The sequence below is a fragment of the Papilio xuthus genome, unplaced genomic scaffold, assembly GCF_000836235.2.
Source record: "Papilio xuthus unplaced genomic scaffold, Pxut_1.1 DF825017.1, whole genome shotgun sequence".
NCBI lineage: Eukaryota > Metazoa > Arthropoda > Insecta > Lepidoptera > Papilionidae > Papilio > Papilio xuthus.
Genome location: NW_013533632.1, coordinates 4,019,906 through 4,029,817, shown reverse-complemented (window position 1 = coordinate 4,029,817; position 9,912 = coordinate 4,019,906).

Sequence of the window (9,912 nt, the reverse complement as noted above, 5' to 3'; positions counted from 1 at the left end):
TGGCGCAGCGCCGGCCGGGGGACTCGCAATCGAGCAACGTTTCGCAAACAACGAATCATGTATGAACCCCGTAGCGCCGACAGCGGCGGCATTAGGCCGTAGCGACAGACGTCCGGATTAACATTTAATTATGTATATACTTATCTATAAATTATACCCTAATATACATAGAAGTAATGAAATACGAATGAAACTAATATCTTTTGTAGGTGACTTTTACAACCGCAATGTAGGTTAGAGAGTATTACGGAGTAAATTAAGCGTCTAGATGCGAGAGCCGAGCGCCGAGACCGTGCGGGTAGGGGCGGAGCGCTCGGGCGCACGCGTCGTCCGTCTCGGTGAGGAACTTGCCAAAACTTTCCGTCCGAAGCTCCGCAGCGCCGCCGCCTTCGCGTCGTCGTCGCGTCGCCTTCGCGCCGCCATCGCGCCGCCACCGCGACGCATTCGCACCGCTATTGCGTAGTAATCTGTAAAAGTGCCGCCGCCGAACCACATGAGTGGATAAACGGTGTTTATCTACTCATGTGGCTGTATAACAACCCGCCGTAGCAGCTACGCGCGTCGACTGTTACTGCTACGACATCGCCTGAACCGCGTAGCAGTGCCCTTACTTTGGCCGCTCTGCTTGGGGACGTTTCGACATAAAAATCGTAATTAATATATTATAAAGAGAAAAACTGATAAGGCATTACTGTTTATATTGTGATTCTATGTATTTATTTCTTATTGTATTTATTTCTTATTTAACCGATATGATTTATAATTTGAATTAATTATCAGTTTTCATCTCTATATATTTTTCATCGTGTTGTAAATTCATTCAATTTCAATAGATTTTAGATTTCCTAAATGTTTCGGTTACATTTTGTAAAAAGCTTTACTTATGACCATCACGTAGTCTTCTGCGTGATGGCCATAAGTCACATCTTTGTGAAGGTGTACCTTCAAGCTTCGAAATATCCCCAAGTTCATGACAGTGCCTTAACGGCGAGGATTCAATAGTAGTCCGGGCCCGTCCCGCGCAACGTGTTAAAAATGTTAAATTTATAAGAAAATTTCTTCCACCCAGCCGCCCTTACAAACAATCTAGGAAAGTCAATACACGCGACAGTAGAACATTACAAATCGCTATGTGTAACAAAACCATTGCCAATACCTAAGGAGAAAGTCACGAACGAATGCATAATAAATGGCACGACATTACAAAAAATCGTTACAACCTTGGCCTTGTCAAGGATCCGACAAAAGCATACGATAATGCAAGTGAGTTTTGCTATTTTTGATCTTATGAAAATTACACATTTTTAACAAATTTAATATACTGTCGACACAATTGAAAATAAAGTAATATTGGTAGAGTGCGGTGTACTTTCACCTGGGACTATTTCTTTCTAGGACTATTCAAACTGAAAAAAATAAATTAAAATGTGAGTAAAGAAAATAAGAGAAAAGAGGCAGCATCTCTTCAAAATTCTCAAATTGGTTTACTTTACAGATCAGTGACATATCAAAAATTAAGTTTTGGTAAAGACATCTACAATAGAGCATTTAGTTCTTACGTCTAACTAAATAATATCTTCTGCATATCTTGCAGTAAGTTTACGTAACTATTTGTCAATTCGTGACTTTCTTTCGTATCAACGAAAAAGGTTCTTTATTTTACTACAGTCCCTTATTATTACCTTATGATGAAAACCAATCCTATACGAACAACAAAGACAATGCGATATATCTACACAACACGTGATTGATTTTGCTGTAACGTAGGCCACAAATACGCACAACCAACGAATGCCTCATTGTCGCATCGCTAGCATTGTTGCGTCTCTAATATAGCAACAGTTTATAATAGTACATAATATAATATATATAGGAAAAGGGCGGCGTTTGGGACGGGTTGAACTGCGTGAATCAATTAATAAGCCTTTAGTTTGTGCGAGTGTTTAGAGACAAGTCAAATAACTGGCAATAATATAAATTAATGTAAGATAGTGTTAGTTCTAGGTTTAGTCAGACGAGCACGAGGTGTTCTGTAAGAAATGGGTATTCAAAAAGCAATAATGAAGTAGATATTCAAGTCGCGCATTGCTGTCATGAAGACGCTGCAGACTTTTTCCTACCTTATCCTTAGTGTTCCCTAGTTCCAGTAGTTCTCAGGTTCCCTTCTTCCTCCTTCTTGGAACACAATTCCCAATTCCCCACAGCACTCTGACAACTCTGATTTAGCTATAGATAGAGATAGATGGAATTAGTTTCCTTGATCGTCACTGCGTCAACTTCGATAATTCCACAGTCAATTTATTAAGGAATTTAATTTCAATTTGGTCAATTAAAAAAAATCCCTTTTATATATTATAATTAAATTAACGATTATTTTAACAACCTATAATTTTGATTTCGGAATTGGTATTAGTAATAGTTTTTGTAGTTAATTGAAATGCAATAATTATTGTCAATTTAAAGCGATAGCAATACGTAGTTGATGATGAAATGGAGATGTTTCTCATTCCTAGTTATTATATTCCTCGAATGTCAAGTGATCCGACTTTAGTAGACGTAGTGCCACATAAATTTAACATAGTCTTAAACAAGCTAACATAATATTCACAGTTAAACAATGTACATTAACCAGACAATGGTTGCGCGTAATAAGCAATATTAAAAAGTAAAGTAAATGATAAGCAATAATTAAGGGTGAAAGTAGATTATGTTTTTTATTATAATACATATTTTGGTAGTTATAGAGGTTTTGGTGCTTGTGAGTACTATATTTAAAATCTTGTGAAGTGAATCTAACATCGAATAATGTTTAAACCATTAAAATTGTGATAATTATTTTTCAAAATTATGTAAATATCTGTTAAATGTAACTGGAGATGTTACAATATCTTTCAATTACGTATAAATTAATCTTTCACGTGTCTATTAGATTTAATGAAGACACTATTGTGTAGAAATTAGTTTATCTATATATTTACTGCAAAGTGAATTCCCGGCGAGTCAATTCCTTGCCGCCCAAATTAACTAGCTGTCACATTATTTAAATTTTCCGTAGAAAACGCAAAAAAAATTGCTTTTAAAATGATCTGAGACAAAATATAATATTCAAATATTTATACTAACGTTATGATAATTGTAGGTATTATACAGTACGAAATTAAGTAACGATTAGTATTTAAAAAAACCAACTTATATACAAAAAACATATACCTACATTTAAATGTAAATATTTTCCCGTGTACCAAGTTCCCTTCTTTACAATTTTTATAGACTTAGTGATATATAACTAACATTATCTTAATGTAAAAATCACTATAATCTAGATATTACTCTATATAAAATTATACTTATTCTACTTTCATACAACCATACATTTAAAGCCGGATAAAAGATATAATTTTACAGATTTAATAATGCGGTTTTGCGAATTGGAACAGAGTTGAGCATACTCTACTGGAACCATTTGCGGTGACAGTTGGAAGCGAGTATTTACCCGAAAATGGAGTTCATTTGTGCCCACACTTCCGTTTATACTGTCCAAATTGAATGCAATTTATTAAGTACATGAAGTTATATGTACAAAATAATAACACCTTATTACGAAAAAATAAATTAAAACAAATATATAATAACCACACCACGTGTCAACATACATATATGATAACCTGGTTTAACAATAAAAAAAAATCAATAAAAACCAATCCATAATACAATCCGTATTCAAACTGTGCAAACTACAAGTATATTTAATTCACAAGCGGTCGTTTATTAACAAAAAAAAACTGTTCTTAATAAAACAGTTATAAAAAATTATCGAAAATAATATTATAAAAAATAATAAATTGTCCAAAATAAGAAGTATATGAAGCAATATTAAATTAATGAAAATTTATAATTAATCAATATTGAGCAATAAATTAATAAGTATTGTTAAGATTGGTAATTATATTACTGTTACTGAGAAGCAATAATTGTCATGGGTAGTTGTCATTGTATAGGGAACAGAGACTGCAATCAAGTGATATATATGTATGTTAATACTATATTACGAGAATACTGAAAATCGTGCGAGCCTTCGTAGCGCTGAATTTATTTAAATCCGTTCACAAAATATCACAAAAACTATATGTTCATATAATTTATTTACGTTAAATTTTTGTTATATATTAAGCTTGTTATAATTATAAAATTAATTGATATTTTAATTATTTATGAAAACAATTTAAAATATTGCAGGCCATTTTATAATATGATTAAAAAAAAACTTTAATATTTTCTAATTAAAAAGAGCTTAGTCGTTTTGGACAAAAGATTACCGTGTATCTATTTCTTCCTTTCTATTAACTTTGTTTCTAATCTGAAGTCTTCTGAAACGCACCTTTGCTTTTAATGTCTGTCTTTAGGCTTATCATGGGTACAGAATAGACGGCCTCGATGCGTCCACAAAACGTAGCAAATATCGTACTTATAACTAAATTTATTATTATACATGAAAATACATTGAATGTGTTAAAACTATCTATACATTAATACTTGTATAAACACAATATTGTATTATTATAATTTATAGTACAGCTTATTGAATATTTAAATAATTTAGATATTCAACTTAACGAATAAATTTTGTGATACGAAATTAAAAGCAATAAATGAAATAAGCAATACAATCGAAAATGAATAACAACGAAAAAAAATTTTGGATATTAATTCGACGTTAATTTAGGTGATAACTTTTATTGATGATGTTTAACTAAATATAAGCAATTTTAAATAGTTATATTATTCGGTGATGAAGGCGAAGCTACTATTTCGGTATATAATCAGGAAATAAAAGAAAAACCCCCCCTTCCCTTACTTAATAAAATTCGATTCTAATTAAATTCTATGTAAATAGCATGTATCAAATAATTCATTTAACTTAACAAACAAGACCAAATAAATCATTGAAATAGTTAATCAAGTAATCATTGTGTATAATTTCATTTTAATTAACATAATTGCCTATGTACTGGCAAGTATCAAGACGTATGTAAAACTAGGAGTATAGTAAACTGTAGTCAATCTAGTCTGAACTTAGACTCTATGATATTTACACTAGATGTAGACTTGGGTGATGACTAAGTATGTGATGCATTGCAGTAGATATGTGGGAGTGAGTAGGAAGTATATTTAGAAAGAGATTCGTTTAGTAGATTAAGCACAGATAGGATCATCGTGAAATTAATGACTTGGCCTTAATATTTTTTTGTACGGAATAAGCAATCGATGTAAGGTAATTAAGTGCATCGGAACTTTAAGAAGAGTCTATTCGAACAGTTTAGATCTAGTGTTTTTATTATACTATGTACCTACGTACTTTTAAAGTGACAAAGTATTTAATGCTTTTTTATTCAAAGTCCATACTTCGCGTAACAAATGGATTTTTTTTTCAATTTTCAATAACAAAAATAGCTATAAAACATCTTAACAGGTTCAATAAGTTTAAAGATGAAGCGTAAGTAATCTAATGTGTTCATTTTTATATGTGTCAGCAAATTGAATATTGATTTATTTTACTTCGATACATTTAAATTTTTGCAATTTCTACTTTAACTTAAGAATATTTGTAACTTGTTTACGCTTAAAGCTAATTTTGTATCTAGTTTAGTATGTATAGTATACAAATTATCCCCCATTTACATGTAGTAAGTCAATTTTTCATTCAATTATTCCTTCCTAATAAGTAACTATGTACCAAAAGTACCTACAGACTTAGTAATGAGTTATATACATGTGCATAAACTTATATATATAGGATTAGGGCGAATGAAGCCATCATATATTATGGCATTCTAATATTATGTTAGAATGAAAATTTTCCAATCGTCATCTCTTTGAAGAATATTGTACCATTTATATATTTAATTTCCATTTTATATAATATATATTTAATTTCCATTTTGTTTTTATATTTTCTCTAAAATACATAACTTTAATAACATTTAATTTAAATTCTAATATTTTATCTAAATAACCAGATAACTGGATCAGTTCCTACGAATGTAATGCTAAATTTTAATTTATTCTGCGAAATTATCCGTAGAATATTAAATAATAAAAATAGAATTAAAAAAAAGCAATAATTTATACATAAATGTTTATACGTCACGACTGACGAACGTCTGGAATTGCATAATTTAATTGCTTTTATTTAGTGAAACATTTATTGCAAATTATTTGTAAACTAACTTCTTGACGTATTTTTGTCAAATATTTAAGGATTAACGATTTAAATAGTGTTATTAAAGCTATAAGTACTAGGGTCCAGCGCGTTACGTTGTAATGTAGGTTTCGCCTAGGTAACGTAGTATATACTTTACATAAGACGAGACGATGTCTTCATTATTACAATGCATCTCTAAGTTTAATATTAACATTCAAAATTAATCAAAAAAGTTTGGTTAAAACAAGCAATAAGCGTTTCAAATAAGTATGTACGCATGAAAAACTTTTATCTGTTAAACACACTAGAATTTTACAGATTTCAATAAAACATTATTTTCGTTTTTTTTTGAACTCGTAGATCCTTTTTTAAAATAAATATTATTAATTTTTGAGAACTATAACGTCACAATGCTAATGCACGACTTATTTGAAACGTATTAACAACACAAATGTTTACCATTAAGGCCCCTCGTACACAAAGTTTCGATACACGTTGATTTTAGTCTCGTCGCGATTTTCAATATGGCGAATCAAATCTATAAAGATAACATTGTAATTTGTGTCAGCCGTCTACTCGCAAATCGCGCAACGAAATATTTGGTAAATAGTATCAGAGATTTGCGTAGTCTTATGTACGAAGGGCCTTAATGTTCTAAACATATGTCTACAAGCAGCGAAAATATTATTTAAATATCAAACATCAACTTTTCTTCGTAGTTTTGAAAGCCTTTTACGTATTTTTCGAATGTTTTTTAACTACATCTATATCCAACTTGTAACTACAATATTTTTTTAATATCTGGCTGAGACCGTAATCTTTGATGTTGCATAAAAGTAATGACATGTTAATTTTTTATTATAACGCTATTTAAAAATACTTTGGTTACCATTTATCTTAATTAATAAAACTTTCGTTAAAGTATAATTCGACGGAATGTATTGAAAAATGGAGATTGTATTGTAGAAATTACAACTTATGACTCTGTAACGCCTAATTCAAGCATGTATCCTAGAGTAAGTAGCGCACAAAAAGTGTAAAACTCGTGCACAATAATGTAAGACATACTATGATTCCTCCCCAACCCACTTATCTTATGTTAATTCCGCGGGCAACGAAATGTTTATCATTATCATTATCATCATAGTAAGCCTGGATTCGTCCACTGCTGAACGTAGGCCTTCCCCATCATTGCCACAATGCCCAATCCTGTGCCGCCCGCATACAGTGCACTCCCGCAACCTTGACAAGGACATCGGTCCATATTGCGAGAGGCCAACTTACGCTGCGTCAATCTGTCGACGAAATGTTTATGCGACAAGGTTATCTGGCGTGGTCAGTTCAAAACAAGAAATCTACTTAGGCACAGAAACAACATAAGACAGAGCTATAGAAAAAATACCACAATATCCTTTCTCTCTATACAACTTTTTATTAGTTTACTTATAGTGTACAGAAATTATTTGACGCGATGACGTCATCGAAATCAAGTAAAATGTTATTGTGCACGAGTATTGAAACACAATATTAATATAAACCATACCTAAATATTATGTATGTCTACGAACAATATTTAGAACGGAAATAAAAATAAGGAAAATGCTTAATCAATTTTTATTTACTTTCAATTTGTAATTAATATATACAATAAATGGAAAATAGTATTAATAAACTGTGAAGAAGATGCCTCAAAGCATATTGTGCAATATTTATATTTCAAAAAAATATGTGTCAAAATTGTGAAAAAAAAGATAAAGTAAGAGGATATGTGCAACTGTGAAATGTATTTGCAATATTATCATATAGATATTTCCATTGTTTTGCATTGTGTGTATTATTTAGCTTTAGAATTGTTTTTGCCATTGAACCATAAAATAAACAGTAATGTATATAATTCGTGTTTTATTTAAAATATCGTACTTACATAGTATATACTTAAAAGCAGTGGAAGTAAAACGTTTATCGCTACAACAAAGAATAAAAATCAAGACCTCGATATAATTTTCATAGCTGCAATGTAGCTAAGTGGACAATAGCAATTATATATTCATTAAAGGCTTTAAAGGCTTTCCTTCGTGTGTCATGTCATGTTTGTATTTCCACTATTGTTTGGAATTACACAGAATTGGAATTAGTTATAAAATATTGGTATATGGTATATATCAATGTCGAAATGTAATGGAAGTTTAAATATTTAACTAGTGTACTTGGGACTGTAATCATTACGAGTTCAATCGTCTTCAACCCTACTTCTTTAGACGCTTTTGTAATATAAATACATTGTTTAACGAATAATTACTCGTGTATTTTACGAGAAATGAAAATCAAATATTGATTGTAAAATAGGGAGTCGAGACGATAATATTTTTCGTATGCATGATTCGGTGAAATCTTTAGTGCAACAAGGACAACTTTGGCGTAAACAAACTGAATCATTTTGAAGCAAAACATCGTAGACATTTGCATGTTACAATGTAAGAACTGAATCTGACTTTAGAGAGACATGTCATTTCATAATCATGCACATGTATTATAATAATTTTCAAGACTTTAACTTTATAATAACTGAATATCGTTTAGGAAATTTCCACGATTTCGCATACATATTTCTTGCAGTAAATTTCCACAGCCAAAAACTCAAATCATCTCAATATTTCTCTTTAGTAAATAGAGACACGAAGTTGTGTCTAGCAACGTATTTTAAAACAATTTAAAGAATCTGTTGCTGCTTTTTATCACAACACATCGTAGGAGGATTCAGTAAGAGCTCAAGACTTTCTCACCAAATCCGCTCGTCTTAAAGCGGCTTACTTTTGACTTAAAAATAAAAACAGGAATTTAAATTCTTAAAAGTTTAGTTTCATTTTCGCGCCTAAACATCTGTCAGGCGTAACAATAGCAACCACATAACTGCGGGCACGCTTATTCGGATTTACTAATAGAGGGCTAATAGGTTAGGCATAGGATTTACACAAGGTTTCATTGATACTTGTTTAAATGTATTGCAACATAATTTGAAGAAAAATTATAAAGTTTCCCCGTAATTTACTTTGACAATTGTGTAATTTGTAACTTCTCCGGTACAACGCCATCTATTGTTGAAATAATTTTTGCCTCACAAGCGCTCTTTGTGTACGTACGTACAGTATGATTTTGCGCAATTTCGAACACTTTCTACTAGATGTCGCTTACACCAATTTTTGTATTGACATTTTTTTTTAAAAGAATAAGCACAACAGTTGTTTTTACAAAAGTTTTGGTAGTTGAAACCCACGGTAAGGAATAATATGTTTTGGTCCAAATTGCAGTATATTATAAATAAAACGAACATTCCAGCAGCTTTCCTTTATTTGATGCAGCAAGATTACAAACACGTAAACATTTATCGCTAGTTACACAATGAAATATTGAAAATAAATATTTAAATGATGGCCAACCTTTGTTATGTATTATCTATAAATTAAATAGTTTGTGATGTACGTTTCAAAAAAGTTAAAAGTTGCCAACAAAATTACTATAAACTGTATTTGTACACGGACATACAATAACTAAAACTTCTTACTTTCAAATAAATTTGTTAAAAAGGTAAAATTTAAAAAGAAATAAAAAAAATTTCATACTGTGATATAAGTACAAAAAGTATAAAGTAAATTTTAATAATCAAAATAAAAGTATTTAAAGTTAACAATATCTCTATACCTATATAATTA